The sequence below is a fragment of the Schistocerca nitens genome, chromosome 5 (genome assembly GCF_023898315.1).
Source record: "Schistocerca nitens isolate TAMUIC-IGC-003100 chromosome 5, iqSchNite1.1, whole genome shotgun sequence".
In the NCBI taxonomy this organism is placed as follows: Eukaryota; Metazoa; Arthropoda; class Insecta; order Orthoptera; family Acrididae; genus Schistocerca; species Schistocerca nitens.
In genome coordinates, this window is record NC_064618.1 from 753,274,894 (window position 1) to 753,295,177 (window position 20,284).

A 20,284-nucleotide genomic window follows, 5' to 3' on the forward strand; every position below is an offset into this window, starting at 1 on the left:
CGTCGTTTTGCTTTTGTTGGTGTTCATCTTATACCCTCCTTTCATGACACTGTACATTCCGTTCAACTGCTCTTCCAAGTCCTTTGCTATCTCTGACAGAATTACAATGTCCACGGATTTTAATACCTACTCCGAATTTTTCTTTTGTTTCCTTCACTGCTTGCTCAATATTCAGATTGAATAACATCGGGGAGAGGCTACAACACTGTCTCACTCCCTTCCCAACCACTACTTCCCTTTCATGCCCCTCGACTCTTATAACTGCCATCTGGTTTCTGTACAAATTGTAAATAGCCTTTCGTTCCCTGTATTTTACCCCTGCCACGTTCAGAATTTGAAAGAGAGTATTCCAGTCAACATTGTCAAAAGCTTTGTCTAAGTCTACAAATGCTAGAAACGTAGGTGTGCCTTTCCTTAATCTAGCTTCTAAGATAAGTCGTAGGGTCAGTATTGCCTCACGTGTTCCAATATTTCTACGGAATCCAAACTGATCTTCCCCGAGGTCGGCTTCTACGTTTTTACATTCGTCAGTACAGAATTCGCGTTAGTATTTTGCATCCGTGACTTATTAAACTGATTCTTCGGTAATTTTCACATCCGTCAGCACCTGCTTTCTTTCGGATTGGAATTATTATATTCTTCTTGAAGTCTGAGGGTATTTCGCCTGTCTCATACATTTTGCTCACCAGATGGTAGAGTTTTGTCAGGACTGGCTCTCCCAAGGCCATCAGTAGTTCCAATGGAATTTTGTCTACTCCCAGGGCCTTGTTTCGACTCAGGTCTTTCAGGACTCTGTCAAACTCTTCACGCAGTATCGTATGTCCCATTTCATCTTCATCTACATCCTCTTCCATTTCCATAATATTGCCCTCAAGTGCATTGCCCTTGTATAGACCCTCTATATACTCCTTCCACCTTTCTGCTTTCCCTGCTTTGCTTAGAACTGGGTTTCCATCTGACCTCTTGATATTCATACAAGTGGTTCTCTTTTCTAATGTTACTTAAAATCCGTCTTGATTGCATTTTTTTTATATATATGACCGGTTTCGGTTCATTCAGAACCATTTTCAGAGCTGATATTTCAGTTACAGGAGTAACGTGACGTAGCATGTGAAAGTTGCTGGATTTGGACGGGTTACTCCTGTAACTGAAATATCAGCTCTGAAGATGGTTCTGAATGAACCGAAACCGGTCATATGAACAAAAAAAAAATTGCAATCAAGACGGATTTTAAGTAACATTATAAAATCACTGATTGCTGTTATTCCATAAGACATTATGTCTGTTTTTGCAAAGGTTCTCTTTTCTCCAAAGGTCTCTTTAATTTTCATGTAAGCAGTATCTATCTTAGACCTAATGACATAAGCCTCTACACCCTTACATTTGTCCTCTAGCCATCCCTGCTTAGCCATTTTGCACTTCCTGCCGATCTCATTTTTGAGACGTTTGTATTCATTTTTGCCTGCTTCATTTGCTGCATTTTTATATTTTCTCCTTTCATCAATTAAATTCAATGTTTCTTCTGTTACCCAAGGATTTCTACTAGCCCTCCTCTTTTTACCTACTAGATCTTCTGCTGCCTTCACTACTTCATCTCTCAAAGCTCCCCATTCTTCTTCTACTGTATTTCTTTCCCCCATTCCCACATTGTATGAAGCAAATTAGATCACCTTCCACCATTTTATCTGTAGCCAACAATGTCGTCTGCTGTATCAGCCCCCACCCCGACCTTGAAACTGACTCAACTTCAAATAGGTCATGGTAGCTTAATTTTTTTGTTAAAGAAAAAAGTAAATAGCGGTGATTTCTGTGTACACTGACAACAACTAGAAAGTTTTAGATGAAACTTTTAGACGTTGCTAAAATGACAAGACGACTCAAAGTATTTTTGTCTACCTACGATAACTTCTTGTTTGTCGCAACTTAATATAAATCGAAGCAATATGAGCAGGGACCACCAGAATATTTTGAAGTGAACTTCAAAAAGCGTTGTGGTTAGCTCAAACAAACGATACTTTTGTTTCTGTGAAAACATGTAAAAGCAGTACATTATTAAATTACGGACTTACTACGTGCTACTGATTCGCCATTAAGAGCATTATTGACCAAATTGCCGAAATTTTCTTTCTGGCCCCATTGTGTGATTTCATTTAAAGAGAGTTGGGACTGCCTTAGACAAAACACACCCCTAGCCATTTGCGTCGTACATATACTTCTATTCTAAGGGATGTGAGCAGATGCAGCTCGTTGTAGTCTGAAATAGCCTGTCCCGTTTTTATGTGCTACTCTTCGTTAGCTCCTGTCCTTCGATTCGTGCAGCTCAGCGCTACATGCACTTTAGGCATGTTTAATTTATATTTCGCTAAACAAACTGCATACAAAATTAACGATTCACCAAATAAAGCATTTCACTTTCCAGGCAGACAAACGATAGCCAGGCTTCTGTCAGTGTCTGACCACCGTCGATATCACTGCTAAGTTAACGCTGGGTACCGCAAGGAGCGCTGTACGAGTGAAATTAAGGTCAGGTTTCAACTACCTGTCTTATGGTAATGTAAACTTCACACTACTAATATTTATCTATATACAATTATTTCTCATCATTTATTTTGTTTCCTTTTCTACGAATCATTTACATAAGATCTATTCCGCAAAATTTCTAACATACTTGTTTCTTTATTTGTTTGATTTAGCTGTTATCAGTGCTCACTCAATGTAAATTGCACGTAGCCGAACGTTTATACAGGGTGTTTCAAAAAGAATATACTTATTACAAAGTATTATGTTGTCAAAAATATCGATCACTGTGCCACGGCTCGGTTATTGGAGGAACGAATACATTGTCTAGTTTTATAATCATTGCTGATAGATGTCAGTTGTCTTCTTTTGCTTACTTACTGAAAAATGGCTACTCTGCATCAGAACTCACTTTGTGTTCTCGAATCTGCTAAATGTAATTCCGTGATTACAGTGCGAAGTCCTTCCAGGTTGCTGTAGGGAACTGAACGTCCGAATGGATGGAACATTCGCTCATGGTATCTATCTCTTTATGTGTAAAGGAAAGAGTCATGGCCGTGCTCTTGTTTCCGACGAAAATGTTGCACAAATTAAAACCACTTTCGAACGTAATCCTACAAAAGCGCCTCTTCGTGCCAGTCGGGTGTTACAACTGCCCACAACAATTTGCCGTGTTTGGGATGTCGGTTGGTTATGGAATCGTTAAGTTACAGCTATTGTAGGCTCTACGTCACGGTGACAAACGCAGGAGTGTGACATTACCTGACGAACTTCAGAATGCTACTGAAAATGGTAACACTTTGGCATAACTTGCTGTCTTCAGTGATGAAGCTACTTTTCACCTTACTTGGAAAATAAACAAATGTCCTACAGAACCCACATGCACACACTGAACATGTACGAGATTCACACAAAGTCTATATGTTTTGTGCGACATCCCTGTCATCTGGTTGTATTCATGTCAGGTCTCCAGCCGGAACATATAATCATCTGGACACAATATTTCGGCTATCCACCTAGGCGCAGCAGCGTGATCATTTCAGTTCCGGCGAGATAGTGCGACGGCCTATTCACCTGATGATGACGGCCAGGTCGACCGCCGAAACATTGTGTCCAGATGACGCTGTATTCCGGCAGGAGACCCGACATGAATACAACCAATTATTAGGTCATGAAAGTTTACGGATCTCCCTCTCACCTCTTTATGGCCCATTCTACGTTAATGGAAACACAGCTAACGGTCTAGAATAGCTTGCTGTGTTACAAAACTGGTTGCTTTCGAGGCTAACCGAGGACAAATTCATTTCTGACCAAGACGAGGCACCTTCTCACTGGAGTCGCGAAGTTCGTGGACATCTCAATGAAAGTCTACCAAGCCATTGGATTGGTGGTCAAACAGCCATCGAAACAGCAGTTCTCAAGTGGCCTCCACAGTCTCCGGATGTGATGCCCTGTTACTTCTTACTGGGGCATCATTCAGGACAACTTTGATGCATCAACACTATCACGGAACCTAGTAGAGTTGAAGTACCGGTTCTGCACTGCCATAATCTCAATGACGATTGACGTGCTTACTCGGCCGTGGGAGAATTCGAGTATCGATGTGATGTTGTGCATGTCGCTGGTGGAGGACATGATGACCATCTGCAATCTAAAATTGAGAGATTCGTAAATCTATGTACTATTTTCCATAGTTGTGTACCTTGCAGTTTAATAAATATATGCGCTGGGAATAACTACGTTCTACTGAAACCCCTTGTATGTTGCAAATTTTCTGCTGTCACATCAGCGTACATATTCTAACGTAAATGATTAATAACTTCTTTGGTACTGTTATCTGTGATATTGCTATCTTGTATGCAGTTTACCATATGGGAAAAACAATTCGACGTGTGTATGGTGCTCTAAACTACGTACATGTTTATGAATCAAAAAACTGCTTTATATAATTTTTGCTCTCTTGTGAACACAGGCAGTCAGCAGTGAGACATAACGAGTTTCGGTTGCCGAAAAATCGTACAGTTCTTCCTCACAGATTTGTGTACCTTGTCTACATCCGTAATTAGGTACAGTTACAATCAAACAAGCATATTCGCATATCTTTTTTACTGTAGAGCATCGTCCCATCAAGGTAACGGCACTATTTATGTAAATTAATGACGTTATTAACATTGTTTGGCTGCTATTTTCTTCTACTCGAAAACCAATGTGATCGCTATACTGGTCTACGCATTCCATTTAAGATATAAGTAAATGAGGAAAATCGTACATTATTCCTTTCACTGTAGTAGTAATTTCAAATTAAGAAAGCGAAAGAAAAAATGACAGCGTCCACATTTATCTTTGGTGAACATAGGAATGCTCTGTTGTCGATACTAAGTAGCTCTTACCCAACTCTGCAGATGACGAAAAACGAGAGTGTGACAGATGTTTCTGTTTCGACTGCAACCTCTCCGTCGTAACTGGAGACAGTCCAGCCCAAAAGAAAGAAATGGGAAGTACGCTTATATCAAGGAAATTGTATTACTTTGTGACAGAACGATTCCCGTTATAAAACAAAATACTTTCCATTACGGAGAGAACTGCTGGAATCTGGCGAGAACAGTGTAATTCTTCGTTCGAAACGCTCTATGACAAAATCGGTTTTCTATTCGCTGTTTGAAAACATATTGAACCACTCTCGCCGATAAATAAGAGATGAAGGTGAAACCGGCTGCTCTGTCCTTTCGAGCGCATTGGATGGAAATAATGCATTGTGCGACGTGCTTGTTCGCCAAATGGAAACCGTATTGTGTGTGAGCGACAGGGGTGGGGAGGCCGAGAACTCCAGCGGCCAAACCGGCATCAATCGCAGGTTATTCCGGACCTACTGAGCTCGCAGTTCTGTCTCCTTCAGATATTTGCATTCGATCCCATGTCGACTGGTAGTTCAGATTGCCAATTCAGACTAAACACGGAGCGCTAAAAGGCTGTATAGAATGCTTCTACTTTCTGCAAACTAGTATAAAAGTGCAAATGTCTTTGTCATGACGAGCTGTCACTAATAAACAAAACTCATGCAAAGTGAATCTTGCTGGTCTGTACATCCAGTTTGCTGAAGGTATAAATTAGTACACACATGTCCGTCTGCTAGACAAACTTCGGCAAACCTGCTTCATTTAAACTAAATTTCATTTATATCTACATCTGCATCTACATCAGTTGAAAGTACTAAATCATAACAACAGCACGATGAGATTGTTTAACTAAAACCTTCACAAATTACACAAATGTGAAAATAAAGCTAGATACTTATTGATGATTCGTTTCATTTTATATGATAAACTACAGTATTGCCTCATTATTTACGGACAATAAACTCCATTACTCTTAGGAGCTGAGAAATTAGGCTGCTGCATTTGGGAGATGAGTTACGTAACATTAAAAGCGTTACGGTAAAAGTTATGCACTCATCGATCAGTCTGATCTGAAGTGCAAAACAGCAAAAGAAAAGCTGAAGTTTTAAATCATTCGTTTAAAAAACATGCAGACTTGCCGTAGTCAAACCGTCGCATAGTTCTCCGTATGGAGGACATAGAATAAGCATCCTTCGTGTAGATATGCAACTGTAGGAATTGCACACACATAAGTCGTCGGATCAGTATGACATCTCAGTTCGGTCTTACAGACTCTGCGATGTTGGCGCATTGTTTAGCTTGCATTTATCGCGAAAATTCTCAAACGACGAGAATGAAGCGCAGCTGACTCCTGTCAATAAGAAGGATGAAGGGACGAACCCGTAAAATCACAAACCAATACTATTAACATCGGTTTTCTGCAGACTTCTTTAGTGTACTCCACCTTCGACTACAATGTATTTCCTTGAGGCTTAACAGCTTCTGTCCACATATCAGCAATGATTTACAAAGCACAGCTCTTGCGAAACTCGGCTTGCATTTTTCTCACGCAAAGAACAGCGAATCATGGATGAATACCAACAAGAAGCGTCCAAATTCCTAGATTTCAAGAAAGCATTTGACACAGTGCCGTACTTTGGAGTGGTAATAAAACTCCGAGCATACAGAATAGATTCCCAGACATGTTACTGTCTTGCAGAATTCTTAAATTACATCACCCACTACACTGTTCTCTACAGTGAGCGTTCTTCAGAGACAAAGATATCGTCAGGAATGCCCCAAGGAAGTGTGATAAGACTCCTACTATTTTCTGTGTACATAAATGACCCGGCGAGTAGTGTGGGCAGTAATTTGCGTCTGGTTGGTGATGACGCTGTGGTGTAGGGGAAGGTGTCGTCGTTCAGTGACTGTAGAAAAATACAAGATTACCTTTGCAGATTTCTATTTTGTGTGATGAATGGTAGCCTTCTCTAAAAGTAGAAAATTCGAAGTTAATGCAGATGATTACGAGAAACAAAGCTGTAGTGTACGAATACAGTTCTAGTAGTGTGTTGCTTGATTTAGTAACGACGATTAAATATACTGGCGTAACGTTGCAAAGAGGTTTGAAATGGAACGCTCGATTTAGGACGGTAGCACGCAAAATTCAGAAGAACGCAAAATCCCCAAGACTGGCTAAGATTCACGGAAGCTCGAAATTTAATGCGGACGTCAATGCTAGATGCTTTTAATAGTTTACACAATGGAACATTGTCTCAAAATGCGGTAGAAAACCCAAAGAGATTCTGGTCGTATACAAAGTACACGAGTGGTAAAAAACAGTCAATACCGTCACCGCGCGATAGCGATGGAAATGTTACCGATGATGGTGACACTAAAGCGGAGTTACTAAATACAGTTTTCCGTAATTTCTTCACGAAAGAAGACGAAATAAATATTTCAGAATTCGAAACCAGAACAGCTGTTAGCATGAGTGACATAAAAGTAGATCTCTTAGCTGTTGTGAAAAAAATCATTTAAGACAGGCAAGTCTTCCGGTGCAGATGGTATACCAATCAGGTTCCTTTCAGAGTATGCAGACACAATAGCGCCTTTTTTAGCAATCATATTCAACCGCTCTCTTGACGAAAGGTCTGTTCCTAAAGACTGGAAAGTAGAACAGGTAACACCAATAATCAAGAAAGTAAATAGGAGTAACCCATTGAATTACAGTCCCATATCACTGACCTCAATTTGCAGTAGGATTTTGGAGCATATACTGTACTCGAACATTATGAATCACCTTGAATAAAATGACATCTTGTTGCATAACCAACACGGATTCAGAAAATATCGTTCTTGTGCAACACAGCTATCTCTTTATTCCCATAAAGTAATGAGTGCTGTCGACAAGGGATCTCAGATAGGTTCCACATTCCTAGATTTCCAGAAGGCTTTTGGTACCGTTCCTCACAAGCGACTGTTAATCAATTTGCGTGCACATGGAGTATCGTCTCAGTTGTGTGACTGGATTTGTGAATTCCTCTTGGAGAGGTCACAGTTAGTAGTGATGGACGGTAAATCATCGAGTAGAGCAGAAGCGATATCTGTCGTTACGCAAGGTAGTGTCATAGGCCCTCTGCTGTTCGTGATTTACATAAATGATCTAGGTGATAATCTGAGCAGCCCCCTTAGATTGTTTGCAGATGACGCTGTAATTTACCGTGTAGTAAAATCATCAGACGATCAATTCCAATTACAAAATGATCTAGAGAGAATTTCTGTATGGTGCGAATAGTGGCAATTAGTACTAAACATAAAAACTGCGAAGTCATCCACATGGGTACTAAAAGAAATCCGATAAATTTTGGGTATACGATAAATCGCACAAATCTAAGAGCTCTCAATTCGACTAAATACTTAGGAACTACAATTACGAGCAGCTTAAATTGGAAAGACCACATAGATAATATTGTGGGAAGGCGAAACAAAGACTGCACTTTGTTGGCAGAACACTTAGAAGATGCGGCAAACCCACTAAAGAGAGAGCTTACATTACACTTGTCCGTCCTCTGCTGGAATACTGCTGCGCGGTGTGGGATCCTTACCAGGTAGGATTGACGGAGGACATCGAAAAAGTGCGAAGAAAGGCAGCTCGTTTCGTGGCTGTCATCTTCAGATCTTTAACATCGTATTGTTGTAAAACACGTTTATTTTACGCTGAACCTCACCCACAAGGACCTGATATGCGGAGTTTATCCACTTGACATCTTGTGTGTAAGGTTCAGCGTAAAATGAACGTATTTTACAACAAAAAGATGTTAAAGACCTGAAAAGTAGTTCCATTAGTTAATAAAACTTCGTCCTAGATACTGAAAATGTGACTTTAGTTCGATTATTACTTACATTATTAATAAAAATACCTGTTCTTTTTGTTGAAGATATCTTTACGTCAACATTATGTTTTTGACTGTCCGAATTTCCACTTACAGATACTGCACGAGTTCCCAACTGCCAACTTATGTTATCTTGAATTATTTCTCCATCTCACTTTCTTTCCGTGCCCCAGAGAGTTTTAACCCTTCCATAATCCACTTACTCTCAACGTTGTATGCAAAGGAGTTCACTTGGAAATCTCAGCCAATGGAGGAGAGTGAAAGCTTAGCTTCAACAAAGGTACCGAAATACGAAAAACTCTCCGCATCCGAAATAGCTCTGGCACTACATTTCATGACCACTTTCTACATAGTCACATCATTAATAGCACTATTGTCCTGGCCTGACACAGACTACACAGAAGTACAACCTAAGATGGTTTCATGTCAGTCTGCTGTTTCCGAGTTATCAGTAAAAAATTCAGAAAGACAAATAAGAGCGTTCGCAGGCGACTGCTCGGATCAGCGTTAAACACTGTCACAGGGCACCAACTTAAAGCTGCGGATTTTGGGACTCAATAAGGATGCTCGTAGGAGATTCGAGGACATGAAAGGTGTGAATAGTACTTTTTTACTGTATTTAGGATGAATTACTACACCGAAGGACGTTTCTAGACCTCAGAAAAAAGCAAACGAGTCTACTTTTGACTCAACAGAAAGCAGTGTCTGAGTTTAGGGGGTGAGAACTGAGCAGTGCGGCTCGTCTCAAGTTGATCCATCGCTGCTTGCGTATAATCGGTGTGGCTGGGTGGTGATCCGGAGCCGAAGTCGAGCGAAGCGAAAGGAGATGGCGTAAGGGCAGGGAGGCGAGTGCACCGAGACATGCTAGGCCGTTTGCAAGAAAGTGTGCGCTACCGGTCGTATTGAATTCCGGTGGCAGCTCCGCGGACTGTGGGGCCTGACAGCATTTTGCAGTGGAGACTATCTTGATGGTCGTGTCGTTTTTGGTTACAAGGTGGCCGACGGTCAGAACTCGCCTTTCCGTTTGTCTGTTGAAGCTATATGGAAGCGAGGGTATTACTATCCCACACTCTGGATCCTAATATTGTAATTGCTTCCTGCTGCACGTGTGTTGCCAGCGTGGCTGACGGCTGACTTAAATTGTTAATTACTTTCACATACTTCACCTATAGGATTAAGATTGCAGGAGAGCTATTTCTTTTTAATTCATTTATTTGTTTGTATTGAAACTGGTGGATATCGTGATGTGTTCTAGTACTGCCTTCGTGGACTGCTAAGTTTAAAATACGGTGACGTCACTGGATGTTTGTTCTGACGGGTATATTTGATCTGTTATTTACTCGTAGACCCTGTGGTGAACTGTATGATGTTGAAGCTTAATCTGCCTTGTTTTAAGTTTTGAAATTTTCCTTGTAGTATGCTGCGCAGTATTATAGGCCTTGGTGACGTAAATTTGTGGCCTAGTTAACATGTTATTGCAAAATTATATGTTCAACCTTCCTGTAAATTGTACAGCCAGTTGATTAATTGCATTTTATTATGTTTGTGGGCTCATTCATGTTATTGAGATTTCAAGGTCGTAAGCTCCAGGTATTTCGATCGATTGCTTAAATATGTGTCATTCTCCCACGAATAATGGCCTGGTGCTAGGTTTTGCTAATGAGGATTTAGTATTTACGCTGTAGTTAAAATTTGGCCTAGCCCTATTTGCGAGTTTTTCATTGTAACTCGACTAATAGACCTTCCTTCCATGGTAGTAGAAAGTACTTGCTTGTGGGGGGTTACCTTGCTTGCGTTAAGTCGTTCAAGATTGTGTACTTGTGACGCTGAGAGGATCGCACTATGCGTACGCACACCTGCGATCCATCAGGTACACCTAGACATTGGGCGACACACCTTGTATTGTGTCATCATCCCAGAGACTCCTTCCGGATATTGTGCATGTTGCCACTAGTGGGCGCAAATAATAAGCAAGGTTACGTTTTTCTTCGTTGTGGCTTGAAACTGGCCCGCGGCCTTTAGTATTTCATGTAGTGACTAAAACTTTAGTTTTTGTGATCCATGAAGTTGCTTCCTGTACTATTTCGCGTTCTTAAACCTGGTCTGTGTTGATCAATAGTTTTATGCGCCTGTTCTTTCCTTGGTAGTTTGTTGTTCTGGCTCACATTACCACAAAGTAATGTCGTTAGTTAAATGTCATATTTTCTTGTAAATTTGATCGAGTAAAATTTCTTGAAGGGTGCAACATTTTTTTATTTGTCTAGTTTCCCTCAGGAGATTGTTCCCATTGGTAATTAAGCATGAAATTTTTTATTTTAATTGTTAACCAGCCTGTGAACCTCGATTCTGATGTTATTGATTAATCACATTACATCGTTTTGAGGCTGGTAAAACGAATTCTGAATTAATTGATGTCTTAAAGTTATCTTCTTTAAACGATTATTTCTTTAACTAAACTGGTTGTTTTCTGCATGGTTTTAATGAATGTACGATGTGCGTTAAATTAAACGGTGACTGCTATTGAACAATCATGAAGTCAACTCTTCCATTTCCTAGAAATTTATTGGGTTGTAATTTACACACTCTAAGAACTAACGGAAGTTAGCATTCACTAACAACACAATAAAATCCAGGCATTTGAGAGCGGCTCTCCATATGAGAAAACAGACTTAAGTCAGAGCTTACCCGATTCTGTCGTCGGGCGATACGTAGTTGGTATCCAAATATTCTAACTGTTGATTATTTAGAGTAATAAAATCAGGGATTCCCAAATGGTTCATCGGCGCTCTGCTTCTCCGCCTCTGAAGTTGACCCGCCAGTACTATTGGGCAATGTGACGTGTGGCTCTGCACCTCCCTGGCACTTCTAGCCAATCTCGTTCGTGTCCTTTCCCCATCTCTTACTCTGTAGGCGGGAAGTTACCGGTCTTCGCACTAACAGACTCCTTGTTTGGTGGCAGCAGTGTTCAGATGTTAAGTAAACATATCTGCCTGTCCTTGTATGGGCGGAAACAACAGTGCTTTGGCATCACTTTATTCTAAAGTATTCGATGTTTGTGTAAATATCAGCACTCATCATCTAGGAGGCAGTCTGCACCTACGTGTAAGTATCTACCTACTTTCAGTGCTAAGTGTTGTACTTGTGTGACGAATCTGCCTTCGGATTTGTTTCAAATGGTTCAAATGGCTCTGAGCACTATGGGACTTGACATCGGAGGTCATCAGTCCCCTAGAACGTAGAAATAACCTAAGGACATCACACACATCCATGCCCGAGGCTGGATTCAAACCTGCGACCGTAGCGGTAGCGCGGTTCCAGACTGAAGTGCATAGAACAGCTCGGCCACACCGTCCGGCTTCGGATTTGGACTTGATTGAGGTTACCATGTGACATTGTTTAGAGAAGACGTCATGTACTTCAAAAATTTCACCTCACCCTGGCTCTATGTAGGCAATGTAGGGGCCTAAACGTCGCTGCATACATGGTCTCCAGAGTGCAAGCATTACGTCGATTCAAAGATCCGTATATTCAGAACAATCGATTCCAAAACAGCCGACTAAAGAGCTGAAAGGATTCGACCGAGATTCCAAATACAATAGGTGAGATGTAATGATCTGTTTAGCTAATGTGTACTTTTAATTGGAAGGAAAATTTAAGTTGTGGTTTGAGAGCAACGAAACGTTGTGCAGCACAGAGAGGTTTACTATTGAAACTTCGAGAGAACACAACAGGAAGAGTCGAACAACATATTACTTCCTCCTAAACACATGTCGCAAAAATACCACTGATCTCGACGGGAAAATTCTAGAAAACAGAACTAATACAGAGTCTTATCGACAATCATTCGTATTACGTGCCACACGTGAATGGAATAGAGTATGGGGATCAATTAGACATAACCTCCGCCTCATAATACTGGATGGCTTGCGGAGTATGTTGTACGTTAAATAAGCTCAATTACTGGGACGAATCCCAGGATGAACTGATGAAAGTATTTGGTGATAATCATGGGCAAGTGTGCTTAGCCGAAGAGCCATTTTAGACCAGGACCCAGATTCATAAGGGAGCTCACTAAGTATGAGTCCACGATCACAGTGAATATTTTGTGAATAAAATCATCTAGATGATTTAGTAAAGTAAAATCATTTATTGTTCCGTTTAAGCCACAATCAAAATGACAGTACCGGAAAAGTTAGGATTTTGCAAAACAAAGTTTAGCGTCACTTTATAATATTCAAACTGAACACTTTTTTACCACGTTCTAAGCTTTCATATCTTTTGATGGCAGTAGCCGTAATGGCGTAGTAAAGAAAATAATTTATTGAGCAAATTCTACTGTTTTATTTACAAAACAGATATCTGGAATTGACACAGTGACACGTACAGAATGGTTTGGTCCTATGACACGTTGTGGATCCAAATATGACAGGGGACGAGAATATCTCTCACTCGATCAAAAGAGTCACACACAGAGGACTTTCACCAAGCCCTACTGATAAAAGATGTCACAAGTGGCGCCACTGCTCCAAGAAAATGTAGCAGAAGGATATCGGGCAAAGAAGTATGAATCTCTGCGGAATTTGACCTCTGTGGCAGTTGTGGAAGTACACAATGACCTCGCTCCTCTAATACACCTGCTAATAAGTTAGGAAGCACAGCAGTTGACGGCAGCCAGTACTGTCAGGCCGCATAAGCAAAAGCTAGCAGCTGTGACTGTCGACCCCTTATGTTAGGAAGTAATAGAGAATGTCGAAGGTGAGACGTGTCGATCTTTGGTAGCAATCTCCGCCCTTAGGCGAAAGTGCAGTGAAAAATGGGCTTGCCTAATTTGAAATAAAGCAACAGCTGTGGAATAACAATCCAACACCTGTCCAGATCACTCCTATACCAAGTACAACGTCCTGCAGAAGGATAGATACTTGGAGGATGGAGAACAACACGCTGTGGACACCTTGGACACATTGTACGCTACTGCAGAAGAAGAACATCACTGTTCGATGATTATCACGCCGTACAACGCCAACCATCACACCACTCCTATTCACAACAGTCAACTGCAAGCGAATACAGTCGATAGAAATCCATAGCCGTAACCTGGACGACATCGTTCCCTAATATGCCGTCACCATTCCCAGGTACCGTATAGAGGTACCAGCCTCTTTCCTAGCTGCCGAATACAGGAAAACTGAGGCCATCATCCACGGAGGGGAGGCTTCCACAGAAGAAAATCATCCACGGACGACAGTTACGAAGATGTCAGGAAATCTTTTAGGCATAAGCGATGTCTAACCTGTCCATACACACTTCGTCGTTTGTCGGGGGTCACATGCGAAGACGAGGATTTTGTCCCTACATCAAGGAGACAACATCACAGAGACGTCGCCATGCCCCATGTATGAAGCACTACTAGTTGTTAGGCGCAGATAGACAATGGGGACATCTCGTTCAAGGTAAATGAAGGCATCGTCTATGATCGCAAAGCATTGATGAGATGGGCTATCTTTGATGCTAATAATAGTTAAGAGGATGTAACGACACCACCTAAAGGCGAGGAGAGGTATCACAGCCGCGAGCTACGCTGCAGGCATTGTGAGGTAGTGATTAGCGTCTCTGAGTCTTGTGCTACCTAGCGCAACTTCAAGTATTTTTAACATAGTATTTATCATTTGAGGAAGGTTCTGGAAATTTTTGGTGCTCGTAATCTTTGCATGTTTCTCTAAACAGCAACACTTTCCATCCAGAAGGCAGTTTTGTCTGTGTATTGGTGTCCATAATAAACTACGTGTTTTACTTCACTGGAGACCCTGCTTTCGGATTTAGACTTGATGGTGATTACGGCGTGACAATTTGAATTAAAACTGTAAAACCTCTGACAACTTTCCCCGTTTCAAAGCCAACTTACTATTCCCAACCCAATACATGGTATATTATAGCAGTAACAGTTAACACGGATGAATGTGTATGTCGATATAAGTCAGAACTTTCCAGTAAAAATGTTCCGACTTGTTTTGATAAAATTATGGTCAGTGACTACAGCGTGGAATACTGTTATAATTAGTACAATATTTTAACTGTGAGGTTTAAAGTTAGTCTCCCAACTAATTGGGCTCACGTTTATCAAAAGCTTTTTTAATAAAAACAGGCAACATGGGTTCCTATGTTCTCGACACTTTTATCTGATTAAGATAAAAGTGTCATCTTCGATGATTAGAACTTTCCTAGCTCCTCATTCTAGTATTCTCTGTCATTGTCTTTAATCTGATGTTTATAATTCTTGAATAAATTGTGTAGCCCAAATTAAGAAAGCATTTACCTTGATAAAATTGACATTTTTGTCTGTGGCCCTTTTGTAAAAGGGTGATGACTTCAGCTATTTGCCACAACTGATAAATTTCATATTGCCTTCAGCGCTTATTTATTATATGAGGAATTATTAGCTTCAGGTAGGGTCACTTTAGTATCTACGAGTTCAAACCACCTCGTCCACTATTTTCTCTCCTTATAAACTGCAATAGTACTACTCTGAACCCAGGTAGTGTCATTGGATCTATAGCAATGTTACTTGTTTCCACTTCTTCGTTTTCTTCATTCGTAATGCTACCGCAAAATAGATGCATTTTTATTCTATATATTTGACATTTTAATGTCGTTATCTTGATTTCAGTTGATGAGCGAAAGATGGAAGTACAAAAATGTGCAGAAAATCTCGGGAACACAGAAATTTGAGTCCTACAGAGAAGAAATAAATGGGAACTTAAGAGAAGCTAAGGTGAATTGCTGGAGGAAAATTGTGAAGAAACAGAAAAAGAAATCGAAGGACTATTTCAGCACATAAAAATTCATTAAGAATGCAGTGGTAAACGCACTGCTAAGCGTAGAGTTAAAGTTGCCAATCCATTCGGCAATTCCATTTATTACCATACATTTTGCTTTTCGTAGATTATGACAGAATTCTTTGGAATCCTATATGCGTATATGCCATACCGTGCTTCCATTAATCGATGCAAGCTCTGTGAGCAACCTCTTGGCATGGTCACTGAAGCGATTCCCATTTGCGGAGAATCAGTTTTTTGACAAATGGAAAGCCATCGCGGGCTAGAAGGGACGAAACCGTCTTGTTTGAAATGGCATTCGTCATTCTGTGTTCTGTGTTGTCATGTCGAGGTGTCCTTTTCTGTGTTCTGGCTTGGGAGGAAGCCTGCCTTTATTTTTTGGCTATCCATGTGTGTGTGTGTGTGTGTGTGTGTGTGTGTGTGTGGGTGGGTGGGTGGGTGGGTGGGTGGGTGGGTGGGTGGGTAGGTGTGTGGATGTGTGTGTGTGTGTTGAGACTCTACAATGATGAAAGAATTGGGTGAGATCATTTAAATTACTTTCGTAAAAAGATCAGGTTATTTCGGAGCTGCTTGTTCACGATTACTTCGCGATTAGGAATGATGCAATATCCTTTCCGATGGTAAAATGGAAACTCGTAGGTTGCTCAAATTTCTCTGAATGGAAGCTGGTTTAGCGACGTATATTATCTTTTTAAATGTCGTGCTGTACAGGTAGAGTTATTATCGTTTCCTAAATTGTAAAATAACTAGACGTGAAACTCGGTTTCGCTCAGGGAGTTGATATAAGATTTTCTGGTGGTTGCAATAAAAGGATAAACTTTAAAGAGTAAGAGGTAAAAACAAATTTTTGAAAACGTATACTAACTATTTACAATACCTGTTAAGGTATAAAAAGGAAAAGATTTTATTGAAAACATATTCTAACTATTTACAATACTTGTCTGTAAACAACATTTTTCATTTTGTTATTCTAGGTATATAAGCACAAATACTTCGAATTTCCTCCTACGCGTAACTGGCCGTGAGACAGGCAGAAGTCTTCGGGGTTGACGCAGCAATGTTTTGAAGTTTGTCCTTGCACTTTGTTAATTGTAAAATGTAGGGTTATGTGATTGGAAATTGCAGTCTTTTAAACTGGAATCGCAGTTCAGTAGAGATTAGTAGTATTCTGGGGATAAATAGCGTGTATCCTTAGTACTTTCCAGTCGTATGTTCGGTTTCGACCATGTTATTCCATAGCTGTTGGACGATCAACCCTGTCCTTTCACAGAGATTTGGTGAATTTAGATTTACGAGTAGTATGATCGGAACTCCAATTTTGAAGTAATAGTGTAATAGCATCCCTGGTACTAGCAAAGAGTTTAGAAATTCTGTAGGGAAGTACAAACTTCCTTCAAGATTTACCGTCGTATCGATCGATTTGTATATTCTCTCTCCACCGGGAATTTTCTTTTAAATATTGAAGTTGATATTGTCGACAATATTACTTTCAGTTGCCAAAATTGCCCTTTCAAATAGGCAGTCCGGATTTGTATAGTTGTGAACAATATTTGGATAAACTTGGTCGATGAGTTCGTTTTCAGCAGTGGCTAGGTTGCAGGAATAACTGTTGTGTTTAAGAGGACGGCCGTCTGGTCCGTAGGACATTGGTAGTGCACCTACACCAGGTGCTCTTGAGATTTTACATACCGGGAACTGTTCTTCTGCTATATTCAGCTGTAGCTGTGGGTGGGATGGGCAGTTTTTTCTCCTTCCATACGTGTGAATGCAGTGAAGGATGATGCCAAGGAAAGTGCATTCTGTTGTTTAGCACATATTTTCGCCAGCAATAGATTTATTAGAAACGTTTTCCCGGTGTCTCCTGGTGCGTCCAAGTAAATAATTCCGCCAGTGTTGTTGTCGATCCGGTCCATGCAAACTTTGTAAATCTCTGTTTGGTTATTATTGGGGAGTGGTTTTCTTTGAGCAATATATTGAAGTAGTTCGTTGATGTCGTAGCTTCTTTCCTTTGTAATTTCGAAGTTGCGCACACTGATAGCATCTTTCCGTCGTGCTTGCTTCCCAAGTTGTAGTAAGGTGTGGTTGCTAAACATTTATCTGCTAGGCGAATGAGTGTTTCATTGAAGATGACGTCATCGAAATCGATGGTTAGTTCAGGATGAGATTGCTGGATTTGGTGCAGTTTGTTGTAACTCCTACTCTCTTTGAAGGAGTCCCATAGATGTTTCGGATTCGATCGGTTGCGTGTTGTTAGAATTATGAGGAATAAGTCTGTCATTTGTTAAGCTGAGGCTGTGACTCATGCTTCTTGTGGTGTAATTCTCAGTGGTTGTTGTTTTCCAGTAGCCCCAAGCGCTGACATGCTTTTCTGTACGTCTGTCACAGGTAACAGTCAACAGTCTTGAGATCTGTCAAACTTGTTGGTCCCCATATTTTGTGTTTCATAGAACCATTCGGCATTATTCGGGTTTACGGTGTATACCCGGGCTAGTGCTCCAGTTTTCTACATATACATCCATACTCCGCAAGCCACCTGACGGGGTGTGGCGGAGGGTACCCTGAGTACCTCTATCGGTTCTCCCTTCTATCCCAGTCTCGTATTGTTTGTGGAAAGAAGGATTGTCGGTATGCTTCTGTGTGGGCTCTAATCTCTCTGATTTTATCCTCATGGTCTCTTCGCGAGATATACGTAGGAGGGAGCAATATACTGCTTGACTCTTCAGTGAAGGTATGTTCTCGAAACTTTAACAAAAGTCCGTACCGAGCTACTGAGCGTCTCTCCTGCAGAGTCTTCCACTAGAGTTTATCTATCATCTGCGTAACGCTTTCGCGATTACTAAATGATCCTGTAACGAAGCACGCTGCTCTCCGTTGGATCTTCTCTATCTCTTCTATCAACCCTATCTGGTACGGATCCCACACTGCTGAGCAGTATTCAAGCAGTGGGCGAACAAGCGCACTGTAACCTACTTCCTTTGTTTTCGGATTGCATTTCCTTGGGATTCTTCCAATGAAACTCAGTCTGGCATCTGCTTTACCGACGATCAACTTTATATGATCATTCCATTTTAAATCACTCCTAATGCGTTCTCCCAGATAATTTATGGAATTAACTGCTTCCAGTTGCTGACCTGCTATTTTGTAGCTAAATTATAAGGGATCTAGCTATCTATGTATTCGCAGCACATTACACTTGTCTACATTGAGATTCAATTGCCATTCCCTGCACCATGCGTCAATTCGCTGCAGATCCTCCTGCATTTCAGTACAATTTTCCATTGTTACAACCTCTCGATACACCACTGCAAAAAGCCTCAGTGAACTTCCGATATCATCCACCAGGTCATTTATGTATATTGTGAATAGCAACGATGCTATGATACTCCCCTGCGGCACACATGAAATCACTCTTGCTTCGGAAGACTTCTCTTCATTCAGAATGACATGCTGCCTTCTGTTATCTAGGAACTCCTCAATCCAATCACACATTGGTCTGATAATCCATATGCTCTTATTTTGTTCATTAAACGACTGTGGGGAACTGTATCGAACGCCTTGCGCAAGTCAAGAAACACGGCATCTACCTGTGAACCCGTGTCTATGGCCCTCTTAGTCTCGTGGACGAATAGTGCGAGCTGGGTTTCACATGACCGTCTTTTTCGAAACCCATGCTGATTCCCACAGAGTAGATTTCTAGTCTCCATAAAAGTCGTTATACTCGAACATAATACGTGTTCCAAAATTCTACAACTGATCGACGTTAGAGATATAGGTCTATAGTTCTGCACATCTGTTCGATGTCCCTTCTTGAAACCGGGGATGACCTGTGCCCTTTTCCAATCCTTTGGAACTCTACGCTCCTCTAGAGACCTTTCATGATTACTAGATGATCCTCTACTGGAATTCCTTGTTTTCGTCGTTGAAAAAGTTTTCTTGTGCTGTTCCACTTACAATACGTACGTACGTCGACATATAGTAATGCTTTCGCCATGGGTTCGTTTGGCGGAGATAGTAAACAGCCGTTAATGTTTTGTTCTGAGATGGTCTGCTTACACTTTTTTTCTGGCGGTGTCTTTGGTGAAGTAAACTCTCTTTTCATTCCTAAAATGTACTGCTAAATGTTTCACAGTTGGTCCGCGTTTGTGGGCGGGTGAACCGAAAGTCCAACACGCTGCTTCGTTACTGTTGATGTATCTTCCCATTTTGTACACGAGAATTATTGTTCGCTGTCTTTGTTTATTAGAAATACTGCCCTGTCACTCCCTTTGTTCACATACTTACAGACATATCTGATGGATTTCACTGAACTGGAGTGTTCTACTTTCTTTGTGTGCTTGGAATGTTTTTGGAAAGTAGTGTGTTATATGGAACTACCCATTGATTATCTATTTACAGTTCGTCGCTGCCTCGTATTTGTATTTTTTCTGTGCTATCACCGTTTTTGGTTGATCGTCTTCTGTATTTGGGATAGCCATCAACTCTGGCTAAGTATTGTTTTGGAAATGTTTTCCATCACTCATACATCACTGATTGGGGCTTAACGGCCCGTTTGGTGTGTGAATCATGTTTTTTACCACTATGTCGTTCAGTTTCGGATCTTCTTATGATTTGGGAAATTCAGCTTCCATATTTTGTCGATATCCGTGGGATGAATTCTGTCGTG